Genomic DNA, 19,573 nt, shown 5'->3' on the forward strand with positions numbered 1-19,573 from the left:
CTTGTGTTAAAAATCATTGCCTAAGCAACGTCAGGTATGTGGCGGACAGGAATGGGTCAAGTAAGCGGTTACTTCCCCGCACGTGTACTGAAAAAAGAAGCAATTCAGAGCATTATCCATTGATGAACTTAACATAAAATTTGCTGTTTTTATATCTTAAGTTGCACCGTTAGTGCTGCAGCTTTCCGGCGAGCGGTGTCACTGCTAATTCCCCTTGTTAAATTTCGTTGTTGTCGTAACTCCATTGCTGTCGCGAACAGAAAGTTCAATCAGTCACTAGTTATCACGCTCATTTTCATGCTGCTGCAGTCACAATCCGAATGTAACCTCTCATGTTTTGCATAAAAAATGCAAATACCTAATGTTACAGACTATTAACCCCGTGTGTCACCGAGAGTACACATTACACGCTCTGTAATTCCGTGTACCAACGACGACGTGTAATTTAATGTCCGTCTCCGCCAGAGGGCGACATCATGGAAATAGTTTTACTCCAGTTGACAACGCGTTTCAATGTATTTAAATTTTTTAGCTTATTGACTGTTGAAACAAACTACCTTGCGCAAACGGAATGTTAAAAAGTTTGTCTATTTGTATGTTAATTTTAGCTTAATGATGTTTTTGGGTACCTATTTGTCAATGGTGACTTGTAAAAGTGGGACTGTAGGGTTGACTCGTGTCTCGGAAGATATTAGGGGGCCAAATTAAATGATAGGTAGGGAATTCCTATATCGATAAACTCATCAATACATTTCCCATGTATTGATGATTGTATTGTGTGTTTATTTACATTTGCATTTGGCGTCGAGACACTAGGCCCGTGGGGTAGAGGGGCACGGGGGCTCCACAAGGCGCTCAGCAAACGCCTAAGGGAGGCCACAGGTGACCCTCGCGCAAGCGGCTTTCTCGTGCAAAGATTGGCCATAGCAAACCAGCGCGGGAACGCTGCCTGCGTGATGGGCACCCTACCAAGGGCACACAATTTTGATAGGTATTTTCAATTTTTAGCTTTAGTTATTACAATTGTAGTTAGTTTTAGTTTTATTATTTATTTTATGTGTAATTGTTATATTTTTTTGTTTCACATGTACTAGATCATCATTTAATTTTGCCCTTTAAAATCCGATGTCCGTTGAGTAAATACCTAATAAAAGGCATTATGCAGTAAGTAGTCGATTAATTTTAAGAAATATTTTAATTGTGCAATATAATAGAATAGTTTTTTTTTAGAATCATAAGTTAGAATGCATTCTAACTTACCATGGTAAGTTACAAAAGTCAAACACTTCATACATAAGTTCGCAATTTCTGAAGCGCAAATGGAAGGAATGTGGCCACGCCAAAGAAATGTGGTGCCTAATATATATAAAACTAAATCCCTTGGGATTCAATTTGACTTAAGAAAGAAACAAATGTTGATATGGTAGCTCTATAGCTCAAATGTTGCTATTTTAGTTATGAAAACGTGCTAAAAAATTACATCATTTAACTAAAGAGCGTTTGTAGATCATTCTTAGTAATATATTCTACACACTAATGCTTCTAACTGTATGTACGCAGTTGTTCGCTATGTTCAGTTTAACTAACAAGAATCAAATTACCATACTAATGAGTAATTCCACGCTTAATATGCTAAGTGTTAGCGGTGAATTTGTGTACTTATATAAATACTCGTTTTAAGACGACGCTTAAAGAAAAGGTCGTTGTATTTTAATTTAAGATTCAGTCGAAGTTTTTTTATATCTGACTAGCCTATGTATTAGGAATTTGTGTTTATTTCGAATCTGAATCCTATATTAACAAGTCTAAAGTACACTTTTATTTGTCTTGATTTATTATTTTTAAAAACTCGACTACGAAATTATACGCACCCATAGATTGGCTGATATCATTACTAGACGGACTATTCTTATACTACACGGGTTGACAGTTTACTCGGCGAAATTAAAAAAAATATTATTGTTTTTGCTTAATTTGTAATTAAAATGATGTGTTACTATAGCTAAAGTATTAATTATTAAATTCTTCATCGGACTTGCCAGCAGTAACCTTATTCATAACATTTTATTTATGACTCGTCGATACGCTCTGCAGGCGTATTAATAAGGGTGGCTTTATCCACGTGATAAAATGAGTGTCACTCTTTAACATTGTCATTATAACGAAGGCTGGCTCGATGATTTAAAGCAGAAAAGACTTCAGGCTTCACAGTAACCACCAACAGACTCGCGTTTCACCTGCGATTTTGGTGGCAGAAAGTGTCGTGCTGCGATTGGACTGTAAAGTCCACTGTGGCTGTAAAGCCACTGGAAAAGATGTGCTGCACCTCCGATCTCCGACGGCGCACAGACCTCTTCTTCTTAATAAACTGTCGCTGCAACAATGATCTGTCAAAATGCTGTGGCCAATGATGATGATAATAGACAAATATAACAATCATATCCATACTAGAGTATAGTTCGATTCAAGAAAGTCCAGATGACAGAGACGTTAGAACGCTCAATCCGTCACTCATTTTATCAAGGAAATTGACAGTGACATCGCCCGCGTTAAGGACGCAGCAGTAATGTCGCATGCGAATGAGCAACAATGCCGTAACAGTCAATGTAGGTACCTACAGTAGGTACTACAGTCGCCATCCGAATGTGACATAACGTGAAATTGGACGCCTGATCTTACCAAGCCAAACTATTCCAAGCATCAGCCCTACTGCTAATTGGATCCCTCACCACAAATCCCAGATCAATATCAAAATAAAGCAAAAGAGGCTCCGATAATGTAATTTGATACTCGCCCAATAAATTTAGGCGGGCACATAAATTAGTAACTTTGCCAAGGAATGCCGGGCCGGGGGCGATTTCCGTTTCGCCTGTCGAAGTTAATTTTAAGCCTTATTACAATTTGAAGACGAATTTCGAGCTTCTTCTGTTGCGAATAGGGTTGTTGACACATGTTGAATTTTATAACTAATTCTAGTTAAATAGACAGAAAATGAGCAGTTTATCACAATAAATTGGAAACCTATAGTTGGTCAAACCAAATTGGCAGTAAATTAGAACAAAAAAAAACTATACTCGTCAGTCGTCCTTTTCTTTTGGGTGCTAGTACTAGTGATGATTCTCTCTGTTTATGTTTGAAATGAGACAGTCCTTGGACAAAGTATAATTAATAATATATTGGAAAAGTAACACACACACACACACACACACACACACACACACACACACACACACACACACACACACACACACGCAGTTATCTATACATAAACGCAATATTTCACCGATAAAATCGCTATTTTCTTGTTTTACATACTTACATCGAATCGGCTTCCATTACCTACATGGTGATGTCACGATGTATTGACATTTTGTTAAGAACGTTTCGTCAGTAAAGTGCAATAAAATTGTCAGACTGACTATCATTTGTGACTTTTCTATTGCTTTAAGGCAATGTGTCCCGTATAGACATTTGATCCTCAAAACAAACCTGATCGACTGACACCATTAATAACGTTTGTGAACTACCCTATTAATTACAAGAGCTTGAAAAAAAAAACAATATTTTTATGATCATTGCTGTCACTCATTGTCATGATTGTTACATTTACATTACAAATATTGTTAGAGTGGGACCAAGCTAACTCGTTGATAGATGTTAATAAGTGACAAGTAACACTTTGCAAAAAGTAAGTTTTACTAAAAAAAGTTGACATTATTTTTGAGTGACAGTTTTACAAATTGCATTTACATTTTATTAATACATATAAAAAATCGAAAAAATCGGTTTTTTTTGGCGAAATTTACCTTGACTCATATAACATGTTTTTCCTTCTCTTGGCCTCAATGCGTGGGTATAATCTCTCGGGTTCCTCGTGGGCACCTTGTATATGCCTTACTGAGCTTACGGTGGGACCAGTACCCGTATCATGAGTCACTCAAAGTGTCAACACTGTTCCTGAGCAGATGCAATACCTTTTAGCCAAAGCAATGCCATTTCAGAACACCTTTCAGAAGTCTGTAATTTCAGTGGAAACTACTGAACTAGTCTATTTTCTTCACGTATTCAGTCAGGTGGGCATAGTAAGGTTAGTTAACATTGAACACCTGTTTGATACTTAGCTACTCGCCTGGCATATAGTCAAGCTCTAATGAGTTGGCAGCCTTCGCTTTATTACACATTAGGGTTGGGACCGGACGGCTTTCAAAATTGTTTATCAAATTTACGCTTTGGTTTTTTTTTACAAATCGTACTCATCTAATATCTCACCTTGAATGACTTTGATGTGATGAAGTAGAACCGATCATAAAGAAGGCAAAATGACGGCATTTTAAAAAATAAATGCTTTATTCAGGTACCGTTTTGTCTTTTATTTAAGCCTTTTTAAGGCAGAGGGAGGGATATTTCCCACCTGATTTTAAACTTTATTTCGGTGATGAAAATTAACCCTGTTTTTGCATAATTCCTGACACGCTTATGCATTTTATAGGGTTCTTATTACAAACATATAGAATAGAATAGAATTGTTTTTATTCGTAAACACACAGACAATAGTTAAACATTAAAAGAACATAGTGAAAATAAAGTCAATAGTCAGTCATATCAGACTCAGCTCCGCATCGTCCGACATAATCGAATCTTATCTACGAAAATTTTTATTTTACGGCCTCTACAATAGATATTTGTTTTAGTTTTTGCCATCCTGTATCATTTTTTAAATTAAGTTGACATATGGTTTAAATGCTTACTGCACATTTTTTTTTTCTTGGCCTTTTTCATATAGTATTTTTTACAAACAAACAAACAAGTGTAGCAAAAAACACAGCTTGATTGTAAGCGGTTACCGAAGTACATGGATGCTTGTGACTATATTAGGGTCGACCCTTTGACAACCTGTGCACTTTCTTTTTAAGTAAGTAGGTACTTCAAATAATTGTTTGGAATGGTGATGGGGTGGGAGTTTCTCAATGATAAACTATAAGAAATGCCCTTAGGTTAAATTTTCTTTTACAAATCTTCCGAATACACTGTTTTTTTTTAATTTGTTAACTTCGGGGTATGGCTAAGTACATTTAAGGAAACTGAATGGCATATTTTTTTTTCGAAAAAAGTTATTAATAGCGTTGTTGTAACACGGACATTATATTTAAATCCACCAAGTAATTGAAAACTATGACATATCAATGACATTTCGAATATCGATCGTCTTAGATTAGTACTTGCATTTAGTAGCAATAGCAAATGTATAAACTCATACTAAACACTAATCAATATGTAAACAGACACTAAGACCCTGACCCTGGCCTAAAGTGTACAGGCTTCTTTGATAAAATTACCTAATTTAAGCTCACGCTGCGTAGCCAACATGCCAATCGCTTACGCTCCGTAGCGATCGACACGCAACTGTGACTGTCGCACTAATATGGAAGAGTGATAGAGACACAAAGCGTTTCGTTGTCGAAGCGATAGCGATTGTCACCTTGGCTAGGCCGGCAGGAATGCACACTTCAAATTAATGGACTTTAAAAAAAAACGGTGAATTTAATTTTTTCCGCATATGAAAATAAATAAAGCTCTATAGGTGGAAAAAGTTTTGAAAAACTGTTGTAAGTGGTGCAACACTAGATTGAACGGGAAAAATCGGTCAAGTGGCAAGCCAACTTGCAGTGCAAGTCGAGCACTAACTATTTAACTGGATTGCAAACGGTTTGATTCTTTGATCTTTTAGTGAAAAAACCGGACAAGTGCGAGTCGGACTCGCAGACCGAGGGTTTGTACTTTTTAGTATTTGTTGTTATAGCGGTAACAGAAATCTATCACGGTTCATGAGATACAGCCTGGTGACAGACAGACAGACGGACGGACAGCGGAGTCTTAGTATTAGGGTCCCGTTTATACCCTTTGGGTACGGCACCCTAAAAAGGTGTGTTCGTGTTTTATAAGAGAGCTTCAATTTGATGTTAATATTGATTAATATAATTTTTAGAACATACAGGGGCATTTGATTATAAGAAATGACAAAATTTGGCAGTTTCGTTTGAACGTAAGATAATAAAATAAAAACTTAAAGTTCCATAATAAGGCTGCGTTTCCACCAGAGATGTGAGAGGATGCGTAGCGAGAAATGTGTTTTTAAAAACCAATCGAATCGCTAGAAGCGTGCTGAGCGAGGAAAACAAATGAAGTGATTATTTTGGTTCTTAAAGGAGCCCACTGACTCAGTCCGACGGACGATATCGGCCTGTCAGTTAAAACAAAAATTTGACAGTTCCGAACAACTGACGGCCGTCAAATTTTTGTTTTAACTGGCAGGCCGATATCGTCCGGCGGACTGATAGTCAGTGGGCCCCTTCAACAAAATACATAGCTCGTTACGCATTCTCGCACCTTGCACAACTCTGGTCAAAACGCAGCCTTATATAGGTAAACACTTCAATTAGATGTATTTTTTAATCATTGAAAGCATTTTAGAATGTCACGGTGTTACTAAAGTGTGTAAGTTTCAATATGAAAACAGTTTTTGTTTCGTCTAAAAATTATATATTGTAGTTTCTGATTTTCCGTCACTGCCGCTTTTTGATTTTTAATTTAATTCGCATAAAAAATATTGGCGCTATCACCGAATACATATTTATCAAGCCAACAAACTTTAAAACTGATTTTTGTACAAATATATTATCCACAAAATACTAGCATTTTATCCACAAAAACCCCTTTTAAGTACGTATTCGACGAGTCGTGTGAGCTCGCGATTTCTGAGATATTCATTACATTGTGCAAGGCAAAAGAACGGTCAAGATAAATTGCCTATATTTCACGGTAGTAGATTTATTTTCCGAACAGCGGAGAAAGAACGAAGATTTCGTTTCTAATGAAAGTAGTTCCTTAGTGCATCAGCATCTTAAGTGCCACCGACTAACGCTACCTAGTATGGCTTTGTTTTTGGGATCATTTTTCAACCTTTGGCACTGCAACCCTGAAAAATACTACCTACATTACAAGCGCCTTTTAAAAATATCTATCATTAAAAAATATTTTTCTCATACTTGTAATGAAATGTTGATATGACTTACTTACTTCAGATTAGGTCCGGAAATACTACGCCTGCGAATCCGATGCAATGAGTAAAGATGATATGTAAAGGAATTTCATACAGCCTTACACACTATGCCTTTAAAGCGACCTTCTTTTGTTTTTAAACATCAAATTGTGACACAACGTCTTGGCATTGAACCATCAAAAAAACCTATAAGCAATATTTTTCGTTATGACATTCTGCCATTACGCTTTTCTTTATTTGTTTTTCTTTTTTGTGTTTTTCTATTATTACTGGGCGGTATTAAAGGGGAACAAAAATTTGATTGGTTTTACCCTACGACGCACGGTTTAGGAGATACAGCCCGATAAATAGATGGCCCCCGTGTTTAATAGTTTACGATCGACTTCGATCGTAATCGTTTCGCAACTCTTGACAAGCCTTTCAGTTTTCATAAGGCTTTTTAATCTTATTAGCACATTATTGGCTGCTATTTTACTGACTGAGCCGCTAGAGAGAGACGCAATGCAATGTGGAATTGTGGACCAAGAAATTGGACAGGATGGAATACCAACCTGAGAAAGACCGAATATTGTAAACGTTCAAAACCGTCACTTAAAGTTTTAACATTGACTACGCAAATTGCAAGGACTAAACGGCACTTTACTCAGGGTTAAGAGAGGATTTGCATGAATAAAACATTTTAAATTATAAAACTTCGGTTTCTGAGCGGGCCTTAATGTATGCAATATGGAGCTTCGTCAAGCGGGTATCTCTCTTTTTCACTGTAAAAAGAACCGTATTATTACGGAAATACAGTTCAATGTTAGCAAAACGTAAATGACGCAACAGAAGGGCAAGATTATAGTTTTTTTTACAAATAATTTAAATGTTTTTAAAAAGTTATTTGAACTAAGTGTTAGGCTTAGCTAAGCCGTTATGTACTTAACTGTTTTAGTCGATTTATTTTGAGTATAATTAAAATGCAATCAAAATCAGTGCATTTACGCCGATATATATATGTATACGGATATGACTACGCAACAAAAGTGACTACTTAAGTCTATATTTGTGAAACAGCAGGTATTACTGACACCTTGGAGGATATAAGTATAACCAAACGGAGACGCCTTGTCTGTAATTTTCTGTACAAAACAGTCTGCCTATTTTACTGCCGACACAATCTTAGATTAAGTCAGACCCAAGTATAGTCACTATAAAATAATTTTAAAGTTTCAGCTTGGTCCACATATTACGTTGTTTTTCCCGTAATTTCCAGAACTAAACCCGGCGAACCTATTGGATAAACATCACTAAATACAGACAGGGAAAAACAACGCTTTCAATATAACTTTCGCACTTAGCAATAACTTGAATTGCATCAACAAATTATACTTTGATACTTTTGGTAGGGATGGGTAAGAGACTGGTCGATTAAATTCGGGATGTATTTATTTTTATCTACACACATATCATAAACCCTCTACGTAACTGTATGAACCAAAAATTAAGAAGTTGCTATTGGGTACAACGCATGACTAAATATATAAGATATGTAAATATTGTATATAAATAAACATCCTTTATTGCACCAAAATCATACATTTTACATACATGTAAAACTACAAATAAATTCTTAAAGAATAACAACAACATATATACCTACAACTTACACTTTGTTAATGTAATATAAAAGTATTAACCTTAGTAATATAAGTTAATCATTAAATTTAGATTAAGGTACTAACATTGAAAATGAGTGCACCATTTCGCCGTTAAACGCAAGTTTGGCGAAACGTATAAGTTTAAAATGTGTTATACTTTTTAGAAAAAAAAAAAAAAAAAAAAAATTTAAACTGTGTATGTAACTGTGTGTGTAGGCATGAAAACACTCGTGTGATTCTTTTATGTAACTCGCTTTCAGTTCGTTTCATTAACCTACACTCGTATTTTAATGCCTTTCATTATGTAGCAGTCACATAAACAAAATAGTATAAAATGATTACACTTGATAATATCCATTAAATAACCTAACTTAAAACAGTAAATAAGGGTCAAAAACGTTTAGAAAAACTGGTGTCTTATGAGGCCAATATAATAGGTACTTAATAATTAAATTTCTAGGTTTATCTTTAGTTTTAATTTTATATATTTATTATTCATCTGCTATCGTTAATTTCGAATAAAGAGTGATAGTTGACGATTTGAGTGCATTTAAATAATTTGATTTAAGTATTTTTTTAATTTTCTTAATAGTTTCATCAATTCATTATATGGCTTGAGCTGATGGGGTTGAAAAAAAAACTAATAGTCATTTACGATAAGAGTGCGAAAAATAGGAAATTCACAACCAGTGGCGAATTTTCTTTTAACAAATGATGATTTTGAATGATACATATTTAATAACATTCATTATAAATCGGTTTGTTTTGATTGTATTTAATATTTTGTCTTCGGTTACCGCGATAGTTACTCATGAAATAAAACTATGAAAACGGATTATATCGCGTATATTGAATTTATAATTAAATACATCCCATCATCATTCATTATTTCATCATTTATTTATTTTGATTTTATTTGATATTTTACAGTTAGTGTGTCCTTGTGTTGGTGTGGTGAAAAATTTTGTGTTTCACTCGGTTGCAAAATTGATTTAACCCTCGTGCAGCGTTAATATTAGCATGGGCGGTAAAACAACATTTTCCCCCCTTGTAAAACAAATAACTATTTCTGTGCTCATAAAAAATTAAAAAGCTCGAGGACATTTTTTTTTAAACGACCGCTTTTTCGAGTCTAAAGGAACCTTGCAATTGCGATAATAAGGTGGACGAAACTTCCGAAAAATGACGGTCTGATCGGATGCAATTAAAAAAGTTTATAATCGTCCATGGCTAGTAAAATTAACAAATGTAGGAGCCTCAAGATGCAAAACATTACTTTGAAAGCCTTTTATACCTGTGCAAAACTGAAATTTCAATCCAAATCCACAAATTAATTAAAATGACAGGTATGGTGACAAATGATAGACAGCCATCCACCTTCGCCCGGCTGGGCTGTAATCCGAATGTCATATCCACGCGGCCTAGTGGCGCCACCGCTTTTATTAACTATGCTTTTATATATAAATTGTTTTCCCCTCCCTAGTCAGTATAGTCCAGCAAAAGTTTTATTAAAATCGGTCCAATAATCCAGTTTTTCTTCTCAACTCGCTAGTCGGTTCGATTATTGAGAAGGTAAAACTCCCCCAGTGGACGGCTCTTCATAAAAAAATGGGATTTTAAAAGTTTAAATGTAAATATGACATCTGGCACTTGGGAAACCTATAGAGTAGTTACAACATTGTTTTAGTAGTTTGCTACGGAAAATTTATGATTGAGCGGGATTTTTCGTATTCAATTTAACCTTTTAAGGTTTTGCTTAGAGTCTGCCCTCGAAAATATATTCTAGTTGCCGAGTGAATTTTTTCATGTCTGTTGCCCTTGATTAAAACGTGTAATAATTCAATATAAAAACTACAATTTTGCGTTAGCCCCCTCTTGCGATTTGAATAGAACAACGCGAGGGAATTATATTCACAAAAATTTTACATTAATGATAACATTACAACACTTTGTTATTCCAAATGCCATGCAGAGTTATCTCGGTCCCACTGTATATTACCTTTTTCTTATTTAATTTTTAATGGTATTCGTTAAGGTATCGTGCATATGTTTCTCTAGGCTTTACATTCTTAAAAAATAGAATTCCAATAAATAGCACAAAATTAATAATATTGTCTTCGGTTACCGCGATATCGTTGTACATGCAAAATCGGTTCATAAGGCTAGTTATACAATACAACTATATATATATATATATATATATATATATATATATATATATATATATATATATATAGTTGTATCGCGTATATATATAATATATACGCGATAAAAGCTACGCCGGCTCCAACCCTACACCTCGGATCCGAGAAGATTTAATTCCTCCCTAAATTGTAGGAGAGTATTCCAGTATGGGACCGGCAACAAACTCCACTATGTATTATATAAATTCAATATACGCGATATAATCCGTTTTCATAGTTAAATCATTTTACGGTTTACTCACTTGTTTTAGTCACTCAAGTCAAGTGAGTCTAAACCGTAAAATGATTTAATGTTAGTATGTCTCACAACAGTTTAAATTCGATCGTTTTCATAGTTTTATTTCATGAGCACATAATTAATGTTAATGTTGTGGTTTTTTTTTACTTATATGGTGGCAAAAGAATTACACACAGTGCATTGCCGCAATCGTATTGCGATTGTATGAAGTTTGAAATACATAAAACTTTTGGAACATGAAGTAAAAAATAGTAAAATAGTAAATTGTGTATTAAAGGCGGTAAACAAGAATTTACGAACGAGTGTGAATTGAAGCCCGAAGCCGAAAGCGAGGGCTTATTTAACGCGAGATCGTCATTTTTGTACCGCCCGTGGCACACACAATGCTTTTCAGCACACTTATTACGGATAAAAAGGCAAATAAATAAAACTTCTCCCTAATTTCGTACGTACATTACAGCCCTAGGTCAAAATTTACGATTTACCCACCGCATTGCCTACCTATAATATAATAACACCTTTTACGAGCAATTGTGAAGAAAAAATGCGTTCGCGGGTTTTTTAATAACTTTCTACCGACCTTTTCCTGAAATGATGGGGTATTATCCGCTCTATGCCCATAAGTATATTTGAAGACCTCATCCCCGATTGTTATTAAGTTTTTTAGTTTCATCCCATAACTCAGTCCAGACCGGGAATCGAACTCATTATAAAACTCGGATCGGACCGTTGCGTATCGGAAAATTGGATTTAAGATTCTCGAATGTTCAGGTATATTAGTTGGAAGTTTTTTCAATAAGTCGGAGTTTGAAGATACTTAGATAGGTACTTAAACATTCTGCTAACGTAGTACAGTCGAGTTCATAAATATGTATACATTTGCTCACCTTTATCCATTCCAATAACATTAAAAACATCTATACATATTTATGAACTCGACTGTACTAATACCAGCTCGTAAAGGCTCTCTTTATTTTTCAAAAACTGATGACAAAGTTGCATTTTATCTACAAGAGTAATTTGATGAAAATATTGAGCTAGAGCTAGGATTGATTTTGAATGATGATTTTGAATTTAATAGTGTTTTTTTGGATTTTATTTGAAATTCCTCGCGTTGGTGTGGTGTGAAACGTTTTGTGTCTCACTCGGCAGCAAACATTGTTTAACCCTCGTGCCTTGAAACCCTCGCAACGCTCAAGATTACACTTTTCGAACCACTTAATGCAGAGTTTGTGAAGTCTGAGCTCCTCCCGCGAACATCAAAATTCGATATTTTGTTATCTGCCTCTCTGGCTTTTCATAGCGAAAGAACAAGATAACGATAGGCACCTATTTAATTTTTTTTATGATACCTATAGGAGGCAAACTAGCATCCGCAACACCAGAGGGGTTGTAGATTGGGAGTACCCTCTTTTCTAGACGGTTTGAAGGTCGTTACAGTCCAGAAATACCGCGGGCAACAGTTCATTCCACAGTTTATACTATGGTTTAGCTGTGCGAGGCAGGAAGTTTTCGAGGATGTTTTTATTTTACTTTCGATGTTCGCGATGGGCGGGTAATTACGATTACACTCACTACCTTACGAAGTATTTATGAGTCAAGTCCGGATTCGTCCTGAGGGTCGCGAAGTTGGAATCTCGACACAATGTGAATTTCAATTATTTTATGGTTAGTGTTCCAACTGAACCTTCAGTAAGGAGGAGTTTTGGCCGAAGGGTGTCAAGTTCCGGCGGTTACGCGACTGGCTCCCTGGTACTGCGGGATTGCGAACTGCATCGCAGCCATAACTGTGTGTTTTTTTAGTTTTAGGATATATTTTATAACAATATGTATGCTAGTTTTAAGGTATTTATTTATCTATGGGTCAATAGTTGTCATTTCATTTAGAGCAGCTTTGGTAGCCCAATGTCGAGTATTGCGTTTCGCGCCTGAACGATCGATATAGTTAATATTTTCCAGCTAATTGCAAGCTGGTAACGGCTCCAGTGTCAACATCATCTACGGCACTGCGTTTGCTAATTTCCATTAAAATCACCCCAGTTAATTACCTGCTGCCACGGGGGATATCTACACGGAATTATGTATCGGGAAGAGGCACGGCTTGGTTTAACTGCTGCGGCATTGACGCGGGCGCTGACACTTTACCTTTACTTTACCTTTACTATGAAAACACATATTAGCCAATAAAATATGTGTTTTCATATAGTATTTCGCTGTGGCTTAGACATTTCCAGACATGCCAAGTCTTCGATCGCAAGTAAGTCCTAAAGAAAAAATCATGGATTATACTTTAATGACAAAATGTTATTTTTTCTCAAAATTAACAAAGACACGTAGTTTAATTTACGAGCGAAAGTATATTTTTCATTCGCCCTGGGTTTTGTCTTTCGTGACTCTCGTAAAGTAGGTAAACTATATGTCGCGTCCGCATATTTGCTTAAAAATCTAAGTAGGTATGAGAAATTACAGATTTTGCCAATTTGTCTCTTTTTATTTAGTGTTCCTAATATTCGTACCATTTTAGTGTCGGATTATCGGAATATTAAACTACCGCGACTGAAATGGATGCCTTTCATCCTTTGGTTCTCAACAATTTACAGTTTTTAGTCTAGTATCGCGCCGTCGACGTGAACCGGTAACGGACTCTGTACTTGAAAATAAAGGCCTATAATAGCTAAAAATAAGTTAGTAAAACATAGATTTAAACGCTCTCAGTTACTTCCATTAAATATAAGCCTGTGGCATCGAAGATGGGAAGATTTCATTAAAATTTCTCATTCGAGTCTCAGAGCTCTTACATAAAACTGCATTTATTCGCGCATTTGCAATTTCACACGTTTTAACTTAACTGTGTATAAGTGTCTTTTTCTTTAAATTGATACACTTCTACGTAGTTTAATAGAATTTGCATTCTTGCAACTTTGTTAATAATGGTTGGCAACTTGGTAATGTTGCATGTGCAGTATGTCCTGTATGTAAGACGCGCTTCGCGCGCTTGAATGTCGGGCTTTACCCCACCTTACAGTGTAAAGGGTGCCGCAGGCGCATAGTATATAAGACGCCCGATCTCACAGCGTAACGGACTAAAGCTAGTAATAGGCTAAAGTTATATAATTAACAGAAAAAAAAATATTAATTTATACGGGCGTCCGCTAGCTGGCGCGGATGCACGACGCGCGTTAACGAAAAATAGTATGAGCAAAGCTACTCGCGCGGACGCGTGCGACAGATTTTACCTACAATGACTGCACCCGCGTGCGTGCGCGCGCTCCGTGTTAGCGGATGCCCTACAAAGCAAATAAATTATGATAATGCTTTTGCAGAGGGTTCTAGTCTCAGCATATGATGGGCCGAAATGCCCAGCGCTGGTTTTCAGACCAAACACAACAGAATAAACTGTACATACTCAACATAGTACGGCTTAAAACATCCCCTTTGTTTTCCGTCTGTTCTACAAACGCTGCGTGGCCCGCGGGAGTCCATTTCGGGAAGGAATCGATTGACAGGACAGCTCTATTTCCTTTCTGGAATATTTTGTTTGGGGAGAGAAAAAATGTTCGCGATTCTTTTGTCGAACAAGAGATAAGTTATCAGAAAATAATTGAGTTTTTTGATCTGTGACGTTTGGCAAGGTTGTGTTACTGTCCGACTTACGGTGATAGGCGAGTAGCCAGTCTTTTCGAGTATTTTTCTTAAATTAGAACACAATAAAAACAGAATAAAATAAATATTTAAGTGGGCTCCCATACAACAAACGTGTTTTTTTGTATGGGACAGAACCCTTCGTGCCCGAGTCCAACTCGGACGTGGCCGGTTTTTTTTTCCGTCAGATTTAGATGAAATTTGGTGAACAGATAATTCCCTGTTCTGCATAATATAAGCCCAATTTTACCGTATGCCCTAAACATCTTCCCGTGATTTATGAAAGCGTTGGAATTTTATATATTAAATAAGTATTAGGTAATTTAATTGTCCTAAATTGGGATTTATTTATTTCGTGTTAATTCCGAGCTGAGCTCTTCAAACTCGCCAAATTCTATCAAAATCTGACAAAAAAAAATCGGCCCAAAAACTTATTCTCTTATAAGAATCTTAGGGAATATCTATGGGGATATCAGTTTACAACCCAGTACGAGAAAAAAAATACGTTTTGTTTCGCCGGTTATTTTGTCGGTTAAACAAACAGTGTCGTGCCCTAAAAAAAGAATTGATTGACAGGACAGTTATATTTCCTTTCGGAAATATTAAATCTGTCACAGAGAAAATATGTTTCGAAAATTCTTTTGACGAAGAAAGAAGCGGAGACGGAGAGTGTGTCTCCGAAAATAGTAATATGTTAGGTTTCGGTGTGAAGTAATGCTTTTATTTTGCCGAATATATCGCCAACATCGGTGAAAATTAGCCGGTTTAGCTACTTTCAAATAACCTCTGGGATAATAACCTCTGAATAATTTATCTCTACTACTTCGTCTCACTCATGAAATATATACATAATAACCTGTCAGATTTTTTTCTATAATATGTTTACCTATTCGAATAATTTTTAGGGTTCCGTACCCAAAGGGTAAAAACAGGACCCTATTACTAATACTCCACTGTCCGTCTGTCCGTCTGTCTGTCTGTCAATCTGTCAGTCTGTTTGTCTGTCTGTCCGTCTGTCTGTCACCAGGCTGTATCTCATGAAACGCGTTAGCTAGACAGTTGAAATTTTCACAGATGATGTATTTCTGTTACCGATATAGCAACAAATATTAAAAACAGAATAAAAGAAATATTTAAGTGGGGCTCCCATACAACAAACCTGATTTTTTGCCGTTTTTTGCGTAATGGTACGGAACCCTTCGTGCGCGAGTCCGTTTCGCACTTGGTTGATTTTTTTTATTACTGGTTGAAGTTTTTTTGTATATTTTATGGATAAGCCCGCAATGATGCCCGCAATGGATACCCACTTAATAACATAATCCGATTTATTCGGTGACAATTGTTATTATTATAGTAATTAATTAACAACACGAGCCTGTGTAGGTTAATAAAACAATATTGAAATTATCTCATCAAAACTTAATAGCAACACCTATTAGCAAATTTATCTAAACAAACATTGAATTGTTGCCAATCATGCTTCGATTCCAAACGTTAAAATTATGCATTCCTATTAGCTCTAAACATCCTTTTCGATACCTGCATATACCTGTATCGAAATCAATAGATTAATGCAATATCATGCATATTCAACAAAATTGTAGCTCAGTCAGCACTGAAATACTGTCAACAATAGAAATACTAGCTAAACGGTCTAGATGTTCTACCTACATTATTGAACGAATGAATGAATTAATGATGCTTTTGAATGAAATAATGAATGTCAAGATTATTTTAAGAGCCTTGTCCGCTACGTCTTCTAATGACTGTACCCACTTAGCGATATTTACATATTTTCTTCACACCTAACGACGTATAAAATGTTCAATATAGCTTACCTACATATTCATCTAACATGACTAATACCTGGCTATCGTGGATAAGCTTGTTTTCGTAGAGAGCTATCTGAAAACATGAACCCTGAAACAATACACTTTTTTTTTGGGCAGTCGTGTAAAAAGAGTGTTTTTGCTTCATAATTTGCTGCATAATCGGTCTTAACAACGATTTAATTTTAATTTATTTTTTAATAAAAAAGATGACGTTTCCCTTGTTTTTGTGGCATTGCGGCTATTTATACTAGCCATTCCAAGCTAAGGTCAAACGCAAACAACTGGTCAAGTCTGTCAAAAAGCTAGCCGGCGGGCGGCACTTGGCGGCAGGCCCCATGGTGAGCTCCGAGCGCTACATGAGGCGAAAATATTGGCCGATGAGAAAACGCGTTAATAGTAGGTATTTAGTAGCATTCTCCAATAGCTTTACAAAGAGATATGACTCTCTATGTAAAACAATTAGACTGGTAAGTACTTTTGAACGCGAAGCACAGAGATTACTCACATCGAATAGGCGAAAATGGCATCGAAATGGCAGGTGCTTTTGGCGCGTTCTATACGCTAGGTATAGGTACCTACTATTCACGCGAAACTGGCTGCGAAACGTACGCTGACGAAATTTTCTCGATGGACTATCTCTTCAAAAATGGGACAAACGTTACAGGTAGGTACCTACTAGGTACGTATTTTAGACACATACATTTTTTTAAAGATATACGTGATTCATTGACCGAAGCGTTCCGGAGGTCTCCGTTTCAGCTTGGGCGAAATGCTTTTGTACATATATCCGGGTGTTCTCCTCTGCAGGTCACAATTCTTATACGATTGTCGTGAAATTTTGTAAGCTGATTCGATGATTAAATATATAAAAAATTGTCGATTCAGCTTTTTGTCATTTTTCAAAATGAGGGTTCTTGAGGTCTACAGCTCACAGAGCCAGTTTTTAACATTCTTCACTAGCCAAAGCCAGCTTTCCACCGAATTTAAACTTAAAGAAACATCGAAAATCGGCTTATTCCAGTTTATTTCGGCTAAAGCCTTTGCGCCGAAACCCTTTGAGATATGAATCTGTGATCATAAGGCTCCAATTTGCGGAATGGGCTGCACTCATTAAATTGAGAGTAGTCACTGCAGTATTGCGAAGGAAAATGGCCGGATAGGAAATTCAAGTTAGAGCGTTTTCACATAGTCATCCGATACCGATGACCATCTATGACAAGACCCACTACCCACTGGTGGTCGCATTGAAAACAAATAAAACACATACCATAAAACTACTAAACCGCACTCATATTTTAGAATAAGCGATTTAGATGAAATGGAATCGAAAATACCACAATCCGGCTTAGGCATAACTCACCTTAAATGACAGGGTCTCGTCAATGAGAATTACATTTTTATTCAATTTGGAAACTCCGCAATCAGGAAGTGAAGATTCATCAAAGATTTTCTTTTACTATGTTAAATCAAAATATCAGCAGCGGTCAGTGATTTGTATGTATAAATAAAAAATAAATATAATGACATTCCCATTTATTTGATTCTTAACGATGTGTACAAATGGTGATCTTGCTAAAATGCGTAATCACGAAGCCAATATTAAACAATAGGAACAATAGGATAAGGAAAAAATGTGTTAATATGCGCTCAGTGCAACGGTGTCGGATTGTTGTAATTTAAATAATAGATTATTGAGCATGTTATGAACTTTCCTATGTTGTTGTTATATTTTATTATTGTATGAAATCTACTGCGGATGGTGTACCGAGACAAACCTTACTGGTTTAACGGTACTTTTGTAATTAAGTTGTATATTATGTGTATTTACCTGAATAAATAAATAAAATGAGTCTTATCTCGAAGTAGATATTTAATATCAATATCATTTAAAGATTTAGCTTAAAAATACAAGAGAGAAGAATTGAACTTAATTTTTACATTTTAAATGATTTTTTTTTTGAAGAAAGCTAACATTTGTTCTTCGTATCCAAGTTATAATTTAAGAATTATAAAAAAAACTCATACATTGATTACAATTGTTTTGAATTGAAAAACTTAATTTTCTAGAACGAGCTAATTAATTGTATTTAATCGTATGGCGTATTTGTCCGTCTGTCACCAGGCTGTATCTCATGAACCGTGATAGCTAGACAGTTGCAATGGTCACAAATGATGTATTTCTGATACCGCTATAACAACAAATACTAAAAACAGAATAAAATAAATATTTAAGGGGGGCTCCCATTACAACAAACGTGACTTTTTTGCCGTTTTTTGCGTAATGGTACGGAACCCTTCGTGCGCGAGTCCGACTCACACTTGGCCTGTTTTTTTAACACTTACAGTTCTTGTTTTTTCAACCTTTAACTACTAACACTACTAATTTGGGTTTTGTTTTCTTTTGACTGACTGACTCAGTAATATGTGTTAAAAGAGACGTACCATTTTTAATCTTTTTAATTTGAAGTTTAATATTTAAACAGTTTGCAATTTGACTCGATAGCAAACCACACATTACGAAAGGAGAAAAAGAAGCTCTATTCAAAGTTACAACGGAACACTTAGTCCTTTGTAACTTTGATGTTTGTAAAAAAGTAGGTAGATACGTGTAGACTAGAACTAAACTACACATGGGAATATGTAATTATTGCGATCAAAAAGGAACTTTGTATAGAGTCATGATAAAGAAATGTCTTAGAAAATTGTGTAACGTCGTGTCTCTGAAACCTACCCCACCTACCCTACCTACCCTACCCTACCCTTTGATTGATTTTGGATTGTAACCTACTTATTTTATTTCTGCCCAAAATCCTTCTGGTTCCACGCGAGCAGTCCGGAAAACTAAACAAAGCAGCCGGGAAAATAAACAAAACCTCGTCCTTTAATTACTAAAGTTTAGTTTCTTAACGGATTTCCATATTCTTAGGTCGGGTGCATGGTTTTAATTGGAATTTTCC

This window comes from Cydia strobilella, chromosome 14 (assembly GCF_947568885.1).
Source record: "Cydia strobilella chromosome 14, ilCydStro3.1, whole genome shotgun sequence".
Classification (NCBI taxonomy): Eukaryota; Metazoa; Arthropoda; class Insecta; order Lepidoptera; family Tortricidae; genus Cydia; species Cydia strobilella.